At 35.6% G+C, this 18,182-nt stretch overlaps 1 long non-coding RNA gene across 1 annotated transcript in view; it reads right to left on the reverse strand.

Annotated features, from left to right (window-relative positions):
• Positions 1–262: 262 nt before the first annotated feature.
• The window catches only part of LOC141553470 (uncharacterized), a 46,995-nt gene continuing 29,075 nt past the window's right edge, over positions 263–18,182 (reverse strand). The window contains exons 2-3 of the long non-coding RNA XR_012485463.1: positions 5,334–5,458; positions 263–3,219 (exon numbers count right to left, since the gene is read on the reverse strand). This is a non-coding gene — a long non-coding RNA (uncharacterized LOC141553470). The remainder of the gene's footprint in view (positions 3,220–5,333; positions 5,459–18,182) is intronic.

An 18,182-nucleotide genomic window follows, 5' to 3' on the forward strand; every position in this document is an offset into this window, starting at 1 on the left:
CACACTGAGTATGCACCAATCATTATATCACTAGGAAACCATTATTTGTTGCAGGATTAAATCAGTGCTAAACTAGATTTAACCATTGTCTCATCAATTCCACTTATTACTTTGTAAGCATCCTTTGTTTCAAGTTCAGGCCTATAACAGTGTATACTTTTGTTCTCTCCACTCAGTCCTTATGTTTATTTTCAGCCATCCCATCTACTACTTTATCACCCTTCCCCCTTCTCTTATTAGTGTTTTTTATAACCCACTCCTAAATTTTATCTCCTAAACCCCTCTTCTTCCCTTCTTCCCTTTTCTCCTAGTGTTTCTGCTCTCCCTTCTATCCTGCCCCTCCCTTTTCTTTTCTTCTTTCTCCTCCAACTTCTTTATAGAGTTATATAAATTAGTATTCCCAACTGAATTATTGTTATTCCCTCTTGCCGTCAAATCTGATGAGATTAAGTTTCAGACAATGCTCATTCCCTTCCTTCTTTCCCTCATTGTATTAGGTCTTTTGTACCTCTTTATATAATCTAATCATCCCATTATTCTTCCCCTTTCCTCTTTTTCCAGTACCTTTCCCCACCCCTTAATGTCTTTTTATTTGATGCCATCACATCAGAGTCCATTCACAATCATTCTCTCAGTCTATGTGAGGCCTCCTCTATCTGTCCTAGTGACAGATCTAATTCTCAAGAGTTACATGTATGTTTTCCCATCTAGAGATATAAACAATTGTTAGAAATAACACACCTGACACTGAAAATCAGATATCAAGGAACATTTATTAAAGAAGAATCTTAAGGAATTGTCTTAATGTTTCTAGTCATAAGTGGGCCTTACTCCTCTTCAGAAAGAGGGAGCACTGAGTATAGAAGTGAGGGAAGCTTTATACTTCCTAGAGTGGTGCAGATCCTCACTTCAGAGAAGGGATTAGTTCATTTTATATGGGTTACAGTCTTTCTCATATTCTCACTACATGTTTCCCCTTAACATGTATAAAATATGCCCCCATCATATATCCTATATTCAAAAATGGCAGAAAACTCCCCCTATGGATGTATTGTTTAATATTAAATTAGTCTATCAAGCAGGCACATTAGTGATTTGGTCAAGTCAGGTCATTGACCCCAACTAGTTTGGGCTGAATCAGCTATTAAGTTTGTGGTTTTCTCAAAACCACAAGACTTTTTCTGATTCACTGAATTTACTTGCACCTTCCTAGCTCCCCCCAATTCCTTGTTTGCTCAAGGCTTCTATTGCTCACTTAATTGTTCTGTAAATCCTAACCTTCCTTAACCTCTCACGTTCTGAAAACCTCTTGGTCAGTGGTACCCACTATTCCACACTACTTCAAAGCTTGTGTAACACTGTGGAAACCCAACTTTTCAGCATTTCTCACACAGTTTAATCTTTAAATAATAGATATAATTTCCCCTGTTTACTTTTTTATGCTTCTCTTGACTCCTGTGTTTGTAGATTACATTTTCTGTTCAGTTCTGTTTTTGTTTTTTGATTTTTTTTCAATAGAAATGATGGTAAATCTCTTACTTCATTGAAGCTCCATCCGTTTCCCTGAAAGTTGATATTGAGTCTCATTGTATAGTTAATTCTTGGTTGTAACCCCAGGTCCCTTGACTTCCAGAATATGGTATGCTAGGCCCTCAAATCCTTTATTGTAGAAGATCCTGGGTAACTGACTGTTGCAACTTAATATTTGAATTGTTTTTGTCTGGCAGCTTGCAGTATTTTTTTTTAATTATAGCTTTTTATTTATGAAATATATGCATGGATAATTTTTCATCATTGACAATTACAAAACCTATTGTTCCAATTTTTCCCTTCTGTTTCCTCCCCCGTCATGGCAAGTAGATCAATATATGTTAAATATATTAAAATATATATTAAATACAATATATGTATACATGTCCATACAGTTATTTTGTTGCAGTTTGCAGTATTTTTTCCTTGAGATTGTAGTTCTGGAATTTTGAAACAATGTTCCTTAGGGTTTTCTTTGTGGGATCTTTTCCTGAAGGTGATCAATGGATTCTTTCAATGAGTATTTCCCCCTATATTTCTAGAATATTGGGACAATTTTCCTTAATGATTGCTTAAAGAATGCTATCTAGGCTCTTTTTCTGGTCATGGCCTTCAAGTAGGTCAATAACTGTAAAATTGTCTCTTCTGGATCTATTTTCCAGGTTGACTATTTTTCCTATGAGGCGTCTCACATTTTCTTCCATTTTTTTTTCATTCTTTTTATTTGATTGATTGATTCTTGCTGTCACAGGGTCATTAGCTTCCATTTGCCCTGTTCCAGCTTTTAATGTATGCTTTTCTTCAGTTATCTTTTGTATCTCTTTTTCCATTTCATTAATTCTAGTGTTTAATGAGTTGTTTTCTTCAACCAATTCTTTTCCTTCCTTTTCCAAACTATTGACATTCTCATTCTTATCTTTTATTTCCTTTGTCATTTTTTCTTCTTCCTCTCTTATTTTCCTTTTAAAGATTTTTGTAAACACTTCCAAGAAGCCTCTTGGGCTTGATATCAATTCATAACATTCTTTGAGATTTCTTCTGTGTACATTTTGTCCTTTTCTGAGTATATGTTTTGGTTTGCCCTACATAGTAGCATTCTATGATCAAGGTTGTTTTCTGTTTCTTGGCTTGTTTTCTTTCCTTTTCTTTTGGTATTTCCTCACTTTGTTTTTACTTTTATGGTTGAGCTATGATCCTGGGATAAAGCGGATGCTGCCCCAAGCTTCTTGTACATCTTTGAGCCTTGCTTTTTAGCACAGGAGCCCCTTGTGTTTGCAGGGGATAACTTGGCTGCTCTTTCTAGGAAAAGCTTGGTTTCCCAGAGTTTGCTTTCTGATCTGGGACTGAAGCTGCCTGGTGATGTGCTCTTCTACTGAGCCAGGATTGAGAGTTATAGTTGCTGATTTGTTGTGATTAAAATCCTCTCACTGTCTTTCCCAAAGTCTATCTGAGCTTTTTTGGGTCACCCCAATAAGACTGACTTTTTTTCCAGTCTGTCTTGACCTGGAGAGAGGTTTTATTCCTTCAGACTGTTCAGAGGCTTGGTTTCTTATGGTTTTCAAGGGAAACTGGGAGAACTTGAGCATATTTGTGACTACTCCAACATCTTGGCTTCACTCCCTGAATTTGAGGACTTCATTTCCAAGATTTTTCTCACATTATTTTCAACAACAAGGACAGGTGAACAGTCTGGTGGTAGAGAGAAAAATTCAAAAGTTTAGTAGTTTAATATTATAGTCATTATTTACCTACACATATTAAATGCAATTCTAAAGTGACAAATTAATATTATAGTACTGAACATTTTTAGAACTAGATTGCCATGTTGTATGGTGACCCTAACATCATTAGCAGAAAGCAGTAAAGAAATTTCCACAAGTTACACAGCCCAAATAAAACAGAAATATGATGCTTACATGGCTATGATTTATTTTTATTAAATGTAACATGTTTTCAATGTAAAATGTTATCATAGTTTGTGCTTTATTTTCCATACATGTCATTGTTTCATTGTTGGTCACACTGCTAGTAAGTGTCAGATTCTGAATTTGAATTCAGATCTTTCTAACTCTTTGTCTGGTACTTAATATACTAAGCCACTTATCTCTGGGCTATTTTGAAGATTGCTGTAATGAAGCTAAGAGTTATCCCTTTTTGACAGAATTGAACCATACCTGCTAGATGAGTAACGAGTCAACTTGTAATTTCTTTTAAATCATGAATTACTGATGAAAACAGAGGCTAAGTATCTTAGAGATTGTCCAGGTCACTGAATGTCATGCCTTAAGGTGATAGGGAATTCTTAATTTTTTTCTTCCTTCTTAGCTTGAAAACCATTGCTTAAAGTTGGGACTACTCAGCTAACTTATGGGACAGAATTCCTAATTTATTGTGGTCAAGGCAAATCTTGCATCAAATAAGGATAAAATGAGCTGCAAGTGATGAGGTCCTGAATGGTGTTTTTGGAACAAAATAACTAAAGAATTGATCCCTGAGGCTAAGAGGAAGAAGGCTCTGATAGAAATGAGTGTAACTTCATGGTCCCACTCTTTGGGGAGGTGGTCCAGTCTGAAGTCCAAGTCATATCAAACTCCTAAGACCAACCCTCTTTAGAAATCTCAGGCATGTCCTTGAGATTAGATTTTCTCCATGAAATCTATTTGTGGGACATCTCATGGCTGCTACCCTCCTTTGGGTCAGTCTGCCACAGCACTCTGCCTCATGGTGCCCCTCCCCATGCCACATGGTATCTCTCCTCCCCTTCCCAACCCCATTTCTCCTCTTCACAGCTAATTAACTCTTTTAGGGTGCTAAGTCCCTTTCAAGAAATAGGCTGCCATCTGAGGGCATGCCCCAACCTCATGGGGTAGTCCTTTTCTACTGGGTAATTGTTAGTTCTCCTGAGGACTTATCTTTCATATGCTCTCTCACTCTATTTCATATTTACCCTTCCTGGTGTTTATTATATCCCTTTATTTTGTCTGTAACCTCTTCCCAATAGTATATTGCTTTAGGGCAAAGAGAACCCAGTTGTTGGTAGAGCCTCTAATAAATACAGCATAATTTTGTAGTCCAGAGAATCTCTCAAATGAATCCAGACGGATTTCCTTTCCTAAGCCCCTAAAATAGAAATAATTTTTGTCCATTGCCATTGGGAAAGAAAAAAAAAAGTTCTATCTTACATTATCACTTAGCAAGTGTATTGAATCACAAATCTATTGAAATGCTAATAGACATGAGAACATCTGGTCATAGATCAAAAGAGCAATTTAGTGTTGAACCCTACAAAATAAAGATAAGTTTGCTTCTGAGAATGGAGTGTAGGTGGATTTTTAATAGGCATTTTTATACTACTAAAGAATTCTTAGACCAATGATGACCATAAAAAACCCATTATAAGTTAAGTCTTATCAAGCTCAAGGAAATTCATAGCTCAGTACAAATGTAAACATATTTTAAAATCCTCTTATGTAATGAAAATCCAATTATTAACAATGCTAAGAAATATTCCATACAATTATTTTTGAAAGAACATATCTCTTCTCCTGGGCCTGGTGAAGTCTATGTTGTACCGATGTAATGTAACTTCTTCACTTCTAGAAGCGAGAAAAAGGAAGAGAGAGAAGCTCAAACTTCTGCTCTTTGGATCTAATAATTAATTCTAACCATAATAATCAATGCTCTTGTTAATAGTGACCCTGATCATGAGGATCATAATGATGATGATAAAGAGAAAACATCAGAAAGAAAAGAAGATATTGTCAAGAGAGAAGTCTCAGAACATTTGTATCTTGAAATCTTACCTACTACTGCTGGTCAGGTCAGGTAACATATTCTCACTTATCCTTTCTTCTAATCTTTGTCAGCTCACAAAATCAATAGAGCTGGTGTTTCTCTCCTTGAGGAGTTAGTTTAGATAAAAGGCATCCTGTGGTGAATAAACAGAAAACTTTTTTTTTAAGTTCATGCCACATAATTAACTTCTGACAATTTTTGAAATGTGGGGTCAGGAGTCCTGCCCTATTTATAAACAGAAAGCTCTCCATTCAATGTATGACTAGTTAGGGAACATCTTTCTTTATGAAATTTATTACCCTAATTGGAGCCAATCAAGAAAGAAGCTCTGTATGTTGTTCCTCCATCCCACCCAACAATCCAAAAACCTAGCATGTCTTTTGATAACTAAGGTATTTGCTAAGGATGGCTGAGCAGAAAGTTTCACAAAGTCATTTCTTAGATATGCTTGTCAAAGAATCTCATTTTTTGCAGTGACAAAAACAGACAGGTTCTTGTAATGTTTGCTAAGTGGTGATACCAGAGAAGTAAACCTTTTCTATAACAATCCCAAAGATAAAGAACACTAAAGAATGTACTTAGTGTCTTTAGCTGTATCTCCTGAGCTTTCAAGAAGTTAGATATTATTCAGGAAATTTCCTTGAGATTTATCAGGTTGGATGAAATAATATTTAAGGTTCATTACAACCTGAAGAAACTTTCATTATAATCAGGTAACACATAGGAAGAAGGTATAATACCTTCAGTCTGTTAAGGAGCATATATTAAGTGCCTGCTATGTGACATTCATTATGCTAAACACTAGGGATAAATGCAAAGGCAAGAGACAATCCCTATTCTTAAAAAGCATACAATCTCATTAGGGAAATAATGAGCAAACAACTATGTACAAAAACGTTCTCTATAGGATAAATTTGTGGTATTCTTGGAGGGAAGGCTTTAAGAATACAGACAATGACATAAGGCTTCTTTTTTTTTTTTTTTTTAAAGAAAGTTTGACTAAGCTGAGATTTGAAGCAATTCTGAAAATCTCTGTGGCATTGATGAGGAGGGAAATAGTTGTTCTAGGAAATGAAGTGTGAGAGAGACATAGTTCATAGTTTGAAAGAATTCAAAGAGATTCTCTTATAATCACAGAAAAAAATTTTACTCCATACCTAATTGACCCAACTCTGAAAAGGTCTGGCAATTAGAAATAGTTTGGGGAAAGTTTTTATGTTGAAAATATGGGACTTAACTAGGAGGCAAATAGCCTACAAGTTTGTAAATTATAAAACACTTAAGGAAGAAGCCAGAATGTCTTTTAGCAAAGTCAATCAGACAGGAGAGGTTTCTTTGGAGGACAAATATGGAGCAACAGATAAGAGGTTTTATTGTTCCACATTTCTTTTCCTTTTTTTTTTTTAATTTTATAATTATAACATTTTTTGACAGTACATATGCATAGGTAATTTTTTTACAACATTATCCCTTGTACTCCCTTCTGTTCCAAATTGTTCCTCTCCTTCCCTCCACCCCCTCCCCTAGATGGCAGGCATTCCCATACATATTAAATATCTTATAGTATATCCTAGGTACAATATATATCTGCAGAACCAACTTTTGTTGTTGTTGTTGTTGTTGTTGTTGTTGTTGTTGTTGTTGTTGTTGTTGTTTCAAAGGAAGAATTGGATTCAGAAGGTAAAAATAACCTGGGTAGAAAAACAAAAAATGCTAACAGTTTACACTCATTTTCCAGTGTTTCTTCTCTGGGTGTAGCTCATTCTGTCCATCATTGATCAATTGGAACTGAATTAGTTCTTCTCTTTGTCGAAGATATCCACTTCCATCAGAATACATCCTCATACAGTATTGTTGTTGAAGTGTATAATGATCTCCTAGTTCTGCTCATTTCACTCAGCAACAGTTGATTTAAGTCTCTCCAAGCCTCTCTGTATTCATCCTGTTGGTCATTTCTTACAGAGAAATAATATTCCATAACCTTCATATACCATAATTTACCCAACCATTCTCCAATTGATGGACATCCATTCATTTTCCAGTTTCTATCACTACAAAAAGGGCTGCCACAAACATTTTGGCACATACAGGTCCCTTTCCCTTCTTTAGTATTTCCTTGGGATTGCTCCACATTTCATAGTTAGATATTCAATTTTGAGTAGACCCTTGGCTCTGATCAATCATCTCCCCCTTTCTGTTTTATGGGAAAAGCTATTTTGAGGACAAGGGCTGGGGACCATCAGACGGGGACAACTAAAGAAAACTAAGGAAAGGGCAGCTAGGTGCCTCAGTAGATAGCAAGGGTAGCTAGGTGCTCAGTGTGTAGCACTTAGGGAGCCCAAAACAGGGAAAACCTGAGTTCAAATCCATCCTCAGAAACTCACCAACTATAAAACCCTGGACAAATCATCCAATCTCTTTTTGCTTTACTTCTGTCAATTGTAAAATGAGATATAATAGTGTTGAGTTGAGAAGGGGTTCCCAAAAGTCCCAGTCTGGTGTCATGAGATGTCTCAAAAGAATTTGTCGGCTTGGAACAGCTAGGTGGCGCAGTGGATAGAGCACCAGTCCTGAAGTCAATAGGACCTGAGTTCAAATCTAAATTCAGACACTTAACACTTCCTAGCTTTGTGACCAGGACAAGTCACTTAACCCCAATTGTCTCAGGGGGAAAAAATTTGCAGGCTTGAACCCATCTCTTAATCAAGGGGCAAAATATATTAAAAGCAATGTGACCCCATTACTGAATAGACTGAATTCTAAGAGAATCCAATAAAGAGACTGATGTAAGGAGATACACTTATACAGCTTTTAATCATAGATATGTTAATTCTGTGACCTGAGGGTAAGGCAAGGAAGTAATCTTCAGATGCATTAAGGGTGGTCTCTAGATAGAATCTGAGGCAGATTCCAAAGCCAGAAGACCAAGGACTCTTTAGAACAGAAGCCCCAAGGTCAGGGGACCCCAAAATCATATTACATCATTAGCATCTTGGGGGGCAGCTGGATGGTGCAGTGGACAGAATGTTCTGAAGTCAGAGGGCAGGATCTCAGATCCAAACACAAGCATTTCCCAGCCCTGAAATGAGATCCTGAATGGTGGCTGTGGGCACACAGAGAAAAAACTGAAGAAATGATAAAAATTATTACCAGGGGCAGGCAGGAAGAAAGTTTTGATAATCAAGATCAGTTTAATTCCTTAATTCCACCCACTAGAAATCCAAGTCATATCAAGTCCCTGAGGCTAAATTCTCTCTGTAAGACCACTTATAGCCTCTGACATAATTACTGCCCTCAGTTGGGTCAGTTCACCACCTGCCTTGTAGTGTCTTTTCCCTTCCCCCATGCCATGTTGTATTTCCCCTAATTCCATTGTGCTTCCCAACCCCACATTTCCTCCTCCCAGCTAATTAACTGTTTTAGGGTGCCTTACCTTTCAGGATTTAGTCTGCCAGTTCAGGACATGCCTTAACTACATGGGATGCTCCTTTTTTACTGGGCAATTGTGAGGGGCAATCCCACTGAGGATTTTGTTTTTCATATGCTCTCCCACTCTGTTTCACATTTACCATTCCTTTGACTATTGTATCCCTTCCTTTTATCTATAACCTCTTCCCCTAAATAAATCTACCTTTTGCCAAAGTGAACGGCCATTGTCTTCACAAGACTGAACCCCAACTTTTGGTGTCTGCCATTATTTGGTGCCAAACCCTACATCATAGATCATATCATCATGACCCTGAGCAAGTCATCTAACCCTGCTTGCTTAAGTTTCCTACTTTGTTAAATAAGATGGAGAAGGAAATGGAAAAACATTCCAGTATCTTTCCCCAAAGTCCTCCCTGCCCACAGAGTCACAAAGAGCTGGACATGCTTGAAATTACTGAACAAAAATGAACAATGGTAATTGCCTTCCCAGCTTGTTGTGAGGATGAAATGAGACATTTACAAAGCACTGAGCCCAGAATCTGGCACATAATGGACACTATATAAATGATGGCCATTATTACTATTATTGAATGGTGGGTTTTGGTAAGGCATTGTTGTAATTAAACAAACAACTCAAGGTGACAAAATTGTGAATATAATTGTTAATATAATGACATAAATAAATACAATGGATTGCTTCTCCCTTAAGTGATCCTTACCATGTCAGAATTTTAGTATTGTAGTGGACTACGCTTTTAAGCAAGAAGACATGGCCACATGCTTCTAGTACAGTGCTAGTAACTTGCCTAACAGCACAAAAAGAAGTGTGGCCTTTGAGTAATGAGAAAGCTCTTATGAAATGCCAATGGTTAGAGCTCCCAGCTCTAATTTATATTAGTCCTACTAGTCAGTGGGGGGGGGGGGGATTGCAACCAGGGGGATTGAGGAAGAACAACTCAGGGAAACTGAGGCAGAACAATTAAAAGAAACTGGCATAACAGTACAAAGAAATATATTAGCCAGAACAGATGATACTTATGATTTAATTTATTAAGGATGTTCCACTTTAATAGGCCAGAGAAAACAATAGTTTAAGTAAATACAAAAGGTGTTTAAGAAATCTGATTGACTGACAATATGAATTTATAATAAATTAAATAAAAGACCCTTATATACTTGTTTATTGTCTTCATCCCAGGAAACACAACACTTTTATGGCTTCCTTATATTTGTTGAATATGTCACTCCATCTCCTGAATCTTTTAGTTTTCATTATTTCTTCTCAACTGAGTTCTCATCATCTCCTCCTCTCCTTGATGGCTGTGACTACTCATCTAGAAGTCTGGAAGTCTGTGTATGTGAGGAGTGGTGGTAATAGGAATTTCTAGTGAGAATCCACCAAGTGATTATTCTCAACACAGTACCAAACATTTATAATCTGTCATACTGTATTGGGAAGTATAAGCTATGAATGAAACTTATTTGTTCAGGCCCCTTCTCAGGGAATGACTGCTATTGTTAGCAACTTGAATCTGCTCCCAAAAGAAGCTATTTTTCTTGGGGATGGTGTCTGTGTCACAAAGAGTTTGATCTCTCCACTCCTTCCTTACTCAAGTACTTTAACATTTTTATTAAAATGGAGGGAAAAAAAAAAAAAAAAAAAAAAAGTGTAGTTCACTGGTAGAGACTGTGGGGGAATGAAGCTTTTCTTCATTTCATACAATGGAAGAACAGCCATGTCTTTACAAAGCCCTATATGCTGTCCGGAGGCAAGTTGCTGATTTAGCTCAAGCAAAAATACAATAACAAAGAATTTTCAAATAGATTCCTTCCCAAAAATTCTATTCAAACAAGTTAGTGCATCTTCACCCTTATATTCCATTTTAATAGTTTTCTGAGCAAAGATGCTCTCAATATGAGTGAATGAGCTGGAACCTTAGCTCACCATCAAATGGTTTATTTAGAATATGACAGTATTTCAAAAATTGCATTAAATATTGAAACATAAATAGTAACACCATCGTGCTAACAAAACAATGCTGGAGTTAATCTTAATTAGTCACTGATTTGTTCATCTATTGAATGAATTTGTGAATTTGTTATTTGTGTATATAATTGGGCTGGTAGTTTTTGTTCAGCTGGGCCCCTCATCAGGAAAATCACTGTGATTTGAGGTCGTAGTTTAAATCCCTTCAGATTTCATAAGGTGAAGTTGAATGGTGTTTTGACCATTTGGATGCCTCAAAACTTTAGGTAATTAGCTGTTTACAACCAATGCCTGAGGCATGTGGTCCACCAAGCTATTTTTTAAAGTAAAAATCTATCAAAAGGAAAACACCATGGGGCATAGCCTATCCAATGCCCTCTAACATTTTGTAGGCTATTATAAACTGAATTCTAAATCCATCTTCTCTATGAAAACTTTTTCTTTCAAATAATAACTCATATTTATGTAACACTTTACAAAGCACCTTCCCCATAATACCTTCATAAAGTAGATAATATAAAGATTATTATTTTTTTTTTCCATTTTGCAGCTGGTAAAACTGAAGTTCAAGGAACATGAAGCTACTTGCCGTAGGCCAATTTATAGCTGGTAAGTAGAAGCTGGTCTCAACATTGGTTAAATTCGGTTCAAGTTAAGCGTCTTTTTTTACAGTGCTTCTCTTCATCGACCTTGTAATCAGACTGGACTGCCTGTTTTTCTTCAAAGCAATGCATTTTCCCATATTTGTGATCCTTTAAACTGCCCCCTTTTGTAATGTTCTCTGGTTCAGTTTCTTGGGGGTCTTTGAGGCAGCCTTCATTTCAGTTCAGTAATCAAGTAGCCAGGGGTTAAGGTCCAAATCCTTTATATCTCTTTGCCTGATGCTGGGCAGCTTTCTGGAGAGCCGTTCAGCCTGGCCTTGGTCTTAGTGGGGCAAGTGCAGGAGACCAGGCCAGCCACCAGGAAGATCTTCGAATTGAATTTCTCCCCTTGGTTCTGAGAGCATAAGCTTCTGCTGCCAGTCTTTTGTCTTCTCTGTCTCTGCTCTGAGGGCTTTCTGAGTCCCAGTTTATGTGCTCTATACTGAGTATAAACCAATCATCATATCAATAAGAAATCATTATTTGTTTTAAGATTAAATCAATCATACTGAACCATGATAACTAGATAATCATTGTGTCTATCAATTCCACTGACTTAGCTCCTTGTTTCAAGTTCAGAGTTCTGGCCCATAACACCTTTACCTGGAAAATTCTAGTGATATTGGTCCAATAATTATTCACTCTTTGGAGGTACTCAGATACATTCTCCACAAAGCTTTCTTCATTATCCCAAACAAAATATACCCTATTTACCTTTTCGATTTGTATTTATTGTTTATCTATCTCTTTTGCTTTTCTTTTTTCTATCTTGGAATAAAGTTATGGTGTGTTTATGTGTGTGTATACATATATACACACATATGAATATATGTGTGTATATATTATATATATGCATATGCATATTACATGTAGATGGTTAGATGATACCAATGAATTTTGTTGAATGAATAAAAATGATAAAACAGTAAATAAATAGATGAATGAATGAAAGAGACCAAAGATCTACTGCGGCTCTACCTTATATGTACTCTTTAATATTCTTCATGTTCCAAACTGATGCAGAAATGTCATTATGTTAATAATAATGGTCCTGTTATCTCTTATTTCATCCTTATTGAATCCCAAACAGTTCAACTAGTCTCTATGGATAAATATATCACATTGATAATCAGAAAAGTGAAGTGAGAGAAGAAAACTTTTTTATAATGCTTTAAGAAATGAGAGGAAATTATATTAAATTGCATTGAAATTACAGAGGAAAAAAAAAAACTCAAATAAGGTAAAAGTAATTACCCAGATTTTAGACTAATTTCTTATTTGAATTTGGATAGTTCCATCTGCCAGTAATATACTGCTATGCTGGAAGTTTGGCATTAAATCAGGGATAAATGCCCCACAGTCTGTGTTTGTTTATTATGGTTACATATCTGATTTAGGAAAGAAATCAGGAAGACATGTTAAGAACAAAAAAGTAGAAAGGGGAGGAGAAATTCTCTCTCGAGTCCTGGAACTTAACATACTGTTTCCTATTTTTTGTAGGAACAGACACTAGTTAAGATTGGTTATTGCTTTTCTTCACATGTTTTGTATTTAGCATAATTTCTTGCACATAGTAGAAGTTAAATAAATCCTTTCTGACTGACCAATTCACTTTTTTTCAAACTAAAATTATTATAATATGAAAAGATATATTTTTCTTCTTTTTATTTTTTAATATTTTAATTTTCCCCCAGTTACATTTAAAATATATTTTAACATTTCTTTTTAAAATTTGAATTCCAGATTCCTCCCCTCATTCCAGATTAAGAAGGTATATATAAAATCAGATTGTGAAAGAAAACATAGATTCCCAACTAGCCCTTTACCTGCCTCCTTTCCCCCCCTAAAAAAAAAAAAAAAAAAGTCAAACAGCAACAATAGCAATAAAAAGAATGTGCTTCAATCTATATTCAGATAATTACTTCTTTCTCTGGTTATGGATGGTATTTTTCATCATAAGTTCTTCAAGGTAGTTGTGGATCAGTTGTATTATTGTATTACTGAGAATAGCAAAATCCTTCACAACTGATTATCCTACAACATTTCTATTACTTTGTACACTGTACAATTCACTTTGATTAAGTTCATGGAGAACTTTTCACATGTTTCTGAGAGCATCCTGTCCATCACTTTCCATAGGATGATATTATTCTATCAAATTACATAATTTATTTAGCCATTCCCCAATTCATGGGCATCTCCTCAATTTCCAATTTTTTGCCAAGAAGAGAGCTGTTATAAATGGATATGTTTTAACCAGATTGATAAGCTAGTGATCAATTAAGAGACCAGAGTCCCAGGTCAGTCCTCTAGGGCATGGTTTCCTAAGTAAGCAGCAAAACTGAATGCTAGATTGTAAAACATATAACCACTTTTTAAATTTCAGATGTTTGTTTTCTTGTCTTATCAGTGAGATTATAAATTTTTATTGAAAAGGTCATCAATTTATATTTCTTTTATATCTTAAAAAATATTTTGTATATTGTTATTCACAGCATGGTAGCTAAATAATACCTGTTATTTAACTTGAAATAAAAGGTATGTTAACCCATATGATTAGAATGACAGAAAATTAAACCCAACATTTAAATAAAAGGGGAAAGTGGCTAGTGATACACTACATTCACTACATTCCTTGGACTATATGAACTTCTCCTTGGGAAGAACTTGGAAAACATTCTGGTCATGGTTTACCAACTAAAATTACTTATTACCTCTTGGATAGGAAGTTGAATTCTGAGATATTGTTTAGCATCTACCTTACTAAAAAATATAAATATGGGCTCAGTGACAGATTATGTATATGCTAGTAAATCAGGGATGATCTTGTCATGAGCAGACCTGTCACTAATTGATAAGCTAGTTAAGAAAGGAAATTGCAGGAAAGAGATGTGGTGGAGATAGAAAAGGTAAACATTGACAATTTTTTGGGATACATAGCAGGAAGAAAAGAGGAGGTAAAAATAGCTCTATATTCACAAGTCTGGGGGGTCCAAGAATAGTGATGCCTTCTATAGCTATAAGTGAAATTAATAAAAATACAAACTGAATCCCAGAGAAGTATACCTCTACGGTAACTCTAGCAGGGGAAGAGGGGAGAAGGGAAATTAGAGAGTTATAGACCTCACAGATCACAATAAAAATAATAATATATGTGTCAAAATGCTGAAGAGAATATGTGAATAGCAAAATTCTAGAGAGACTAGAAAGGCTTCAAGGATAGGTAAGACATCAACATAAATATTTGTACAGGAAGCATCATGAACAAAAGTACAGAATGAAAAAATCACAAGGTGTATTTGGGGGCAGAGAGTGAACACAAAGTATGTGGGAAAGAGTAATGTGAAATAAAGCTAAAAAAGTAGAGCTACATCATATTGTGGAGAGTCTTGAATGAGAGGAAAGGTAGTTTGAACTTTTCTTAAGGCACCACCCATACATAGATTCCTGAGTAGACAAGAAACTTTTGTTAGAAGTGTGAAGGATAGAGTGGAGTGGACAGAGAATGAAAACAGTAAAACATTATGATGCTATTATTGGATAAGTCCATCAAAATATGCCTAATGGGCACACAAAGGCTTCAACTTTTCTAAATAAGGATTAAAACTGTGGATCTACAAAGGGACTTTTATATTTTTTCTTACTATCATTTTATTTTTCAGTTACATGTAAAGATAGTTTTCAGCATTCATTTCTGCAAGATTTTGAGTTACAGCATTGTTTTCCTTCCCACATTTGCCTCCCCTTCCCCAAGACTGGTAGGAATCTGATGTAGGTTTTACATGTACAATCATTTTAAACATTTCCATATTTGTCATGTTGCAAAAGAAACATATAACTAAAAAGAAAAAAGAGAAAGAAAAAAAAACAAACAAAAAATGAAAATAGCATGCTTTGATCTATATTCAGACTCCATAGTTCATTCTCTGGATGTGGATGGTGTTTTCCATTCCAAGTCTTTTAGAATTGTCTTGGATTGCTGTATAGATCCCTTAGATCCCTATATATATGTAAGTCTATCATAGTTGATCATTACACAGTCTTTTTGTGTACAAAGTTCTCCTGGTTCTGCTCACTTCAGTTCATATAAATCTTTCTAGGTTTTCCTGAAATCAGCCCCGTCATCATTTTGTATAGAACAATAATATTCTATTACATTCATACACCATAACTTATTCAACCTCTCCTCAATTGAGAATATTCTCCTACCAGGAATTTCCATACCTGAAAGCAGCCTCTTATATAACTGGTTAATCTTTCATAACTTAAATAGAAAGTGTAAAGAAAGAATGAGATTTCTACCTAGGCTGGAGAGAGGTCAACATTCAACTTTATATGTCACTACAAAGATCTATAATGTTGAATTGGACTTGGAGAAAAACCAAACCAGTTCCACTGTGTACCGTAAGATGAGCTCAGAATAAAAATAATAAATGGCTCTATTCTAAATTTTCCTAGTTATTCTTCCTTTTCAAAAAGGTAATAAGAACCAGCTCTTTAACTTGCACATGAAAAGTAGTAAAATACAGATCATTGATATAACTAGAAAATGGCCCTCTGAGCTTCAAATCTTCTGAGTTCAAGTCCCAGGCATTTTTCAAACAGAGCTATCTACTTTAACTTCATTTGATGAAGAAACTATTTTGTAAATTGCAATCCTGCTATGTAGGCTTGAGCTATTATCACTAGAAAGCCATTTTGATTGGCCTTCCTACTTATTTCAGTCTGACTTTTTTCCTCTCTACATCTAGTACTCAGTGGACCCTTAAAGAAATATACCATAGTGGGCAACACTATAATTAAAGCCAAACCTTCTATTTTGGTAAATGGCATGTGTTTTCATTTTCTTCTTTGTTTTCCTCATATTTACATCTGGTTATAATCATCAACAAGCAGCCCTGGACTTCTATGTTATTTATTATTTCAATGCAGAGGGCAATTAAATATAATTAGCTGGGTTATTATCATTTACTGGTAGAATTTGCTCTGAATGCATGTGCTCCCTTGGGGAGTTGCTTTCTATTTCCTGCGCCACTGATCTGAGGCTCTTTAGGGAGAGCTGCTTTTTTTGCTTCTTCCTTATTTACTGCTCCACTGATCTGGGGCAGGAAGAAAGTGTATGAAAATCACTATGCAATAGCCCGTGAATAACTATCACAGTGAACTAAAAGCCAGGGCTTAGAACTGTCTTCTCCTCTCTGAAAAGGTGTGTAAACCATATTCAACCCAAGGTGAAATGTAAGTAAAAGTGCAAGTGGAGGCAAAGAAATCAAGGTAAACTCTTCACTGCCTAGCCATTCGTTATGGAAGCAAAGTGGCAACAAAGCATTGATCACATGGAAAATCTAATTCCAGTGGACACTTATTTATGCAAGAGCACTGGGGAAAGTTATTCTAAAGGAGTGGATTTTCCAGATAAATGAAACTAACTCTTCTCACTCCACAGCAAATAGGAAAAAACACACAGATGACACATTATATATATATATAAAATGAATATGTATAGACATAGTATATATGCATAAATGTATGTTTATATTTGTGTTTATGTGGATTTATATACATACATATATATATATATACATATATATGTCTCTTTCTCTATTCACATTGGGAAAGCTAAATAGATTCAGGTAACATCTTGAATATGTTGTGTAATTAAAGGACAAGTTGGAATATGAAGAATAATATACATGTCTGATGAGATTCTTGACCACAATGTTGGAGATATGAATTGGAGTATCTTGGAGATGAATAAGACAAGTAATAATCAATATTATCTGAGACAAACCCAATTGAAAGTTACATAGACATTTGGAGTGGCTAAGTAAATGTTAAGTAGCGAATAAAAAAGTAAAGTTTTTAAGTAAGTAAGTTTTTAAGAAGTGATATTAAGGCAGCTAGATGGCACAGTAGATAGAGCAGCATCCCTGAAGTCAGGAGGACCTGAGTTCAAATGTGGTCTCAGACGCTTAACACTTCCTGGCTGTGTGACCCTGGGCAAGTTACTTAATCCCAATTGCCTCAGGGGGAAAAAAAGTGATGTCAATACTATCTGCACTGAAATCTTCAGACTTTCATTGAAGCCTGAGATGTGATCTCTCCTCTGAAATCTCAAAAGGTTTTCATTTATTTTGTGTATTTATTTTATTCTACTTTAGTCATAGTATCTCCAGTATTGGTTAAGATCTTTGAAAGCAGGTGTCTGGATCCTCCTGAAAGCAAAGGGGTTTACAGATTTGCAGAAACACAGATAGATTTGTACAGAAAAATAACCATTAGAGCACGGAACCATGAACATGCAAAATCAACCTATGACTCTATCCATGTATTTTATTGGCACCTCATTTTGCAAAAGACACTTGGTAAAACTTCTGCAATGGGAATCCCTATGAACAGTCCATTTCCCTTCCAGACAAAGTCCTTCCTCATGATTGCTTTCTGGTGAGGCCTTTTCTTTGTAATGTCAGAGTCTTTTAAACTCCCCAGCAGCTTCCAGGCTACTGTCCTACTTATCAGACCAAACAACTGGTATTATGCTTTATTCTTTGAGTTTCCAACAGTTGCTTCCAATGTCTTACATATACTTGGTTGAATGAATGAATTAATGAATTAATGACTTAATGAATGATGTAAAATAGCAAGGTCGTCAAGGAAATTAAAAGTGGTACTGGCTTCATTAGTCCCTTATCTCTATGTCAGCGTCTTTCCAACTTTATACAGCTACCATCTGTTTAAAAACATAAAAGACATTTATGTTTTCTCTCAAGAAACTATTAAGTTCCCCAAACTGGTGCCTC

The sequence above is a fragment of the Sminthopsis crassicaudata genome, chromosome 2, assembly GCF_048593235.1.
Source record: "Sminthopsis crassicaudata isolate SCR6 chromosome 2, ASM4859323v1, whole genome shotgun sequence".
NCBI classification, from domain to species: domain Eukaryota; kingdom Metazoa; phylum Chordata; class Mammalia; order Dasyuromorphia; family Dasyuridae; genus Sminthopsis; species Sminthopsis crassicaudata.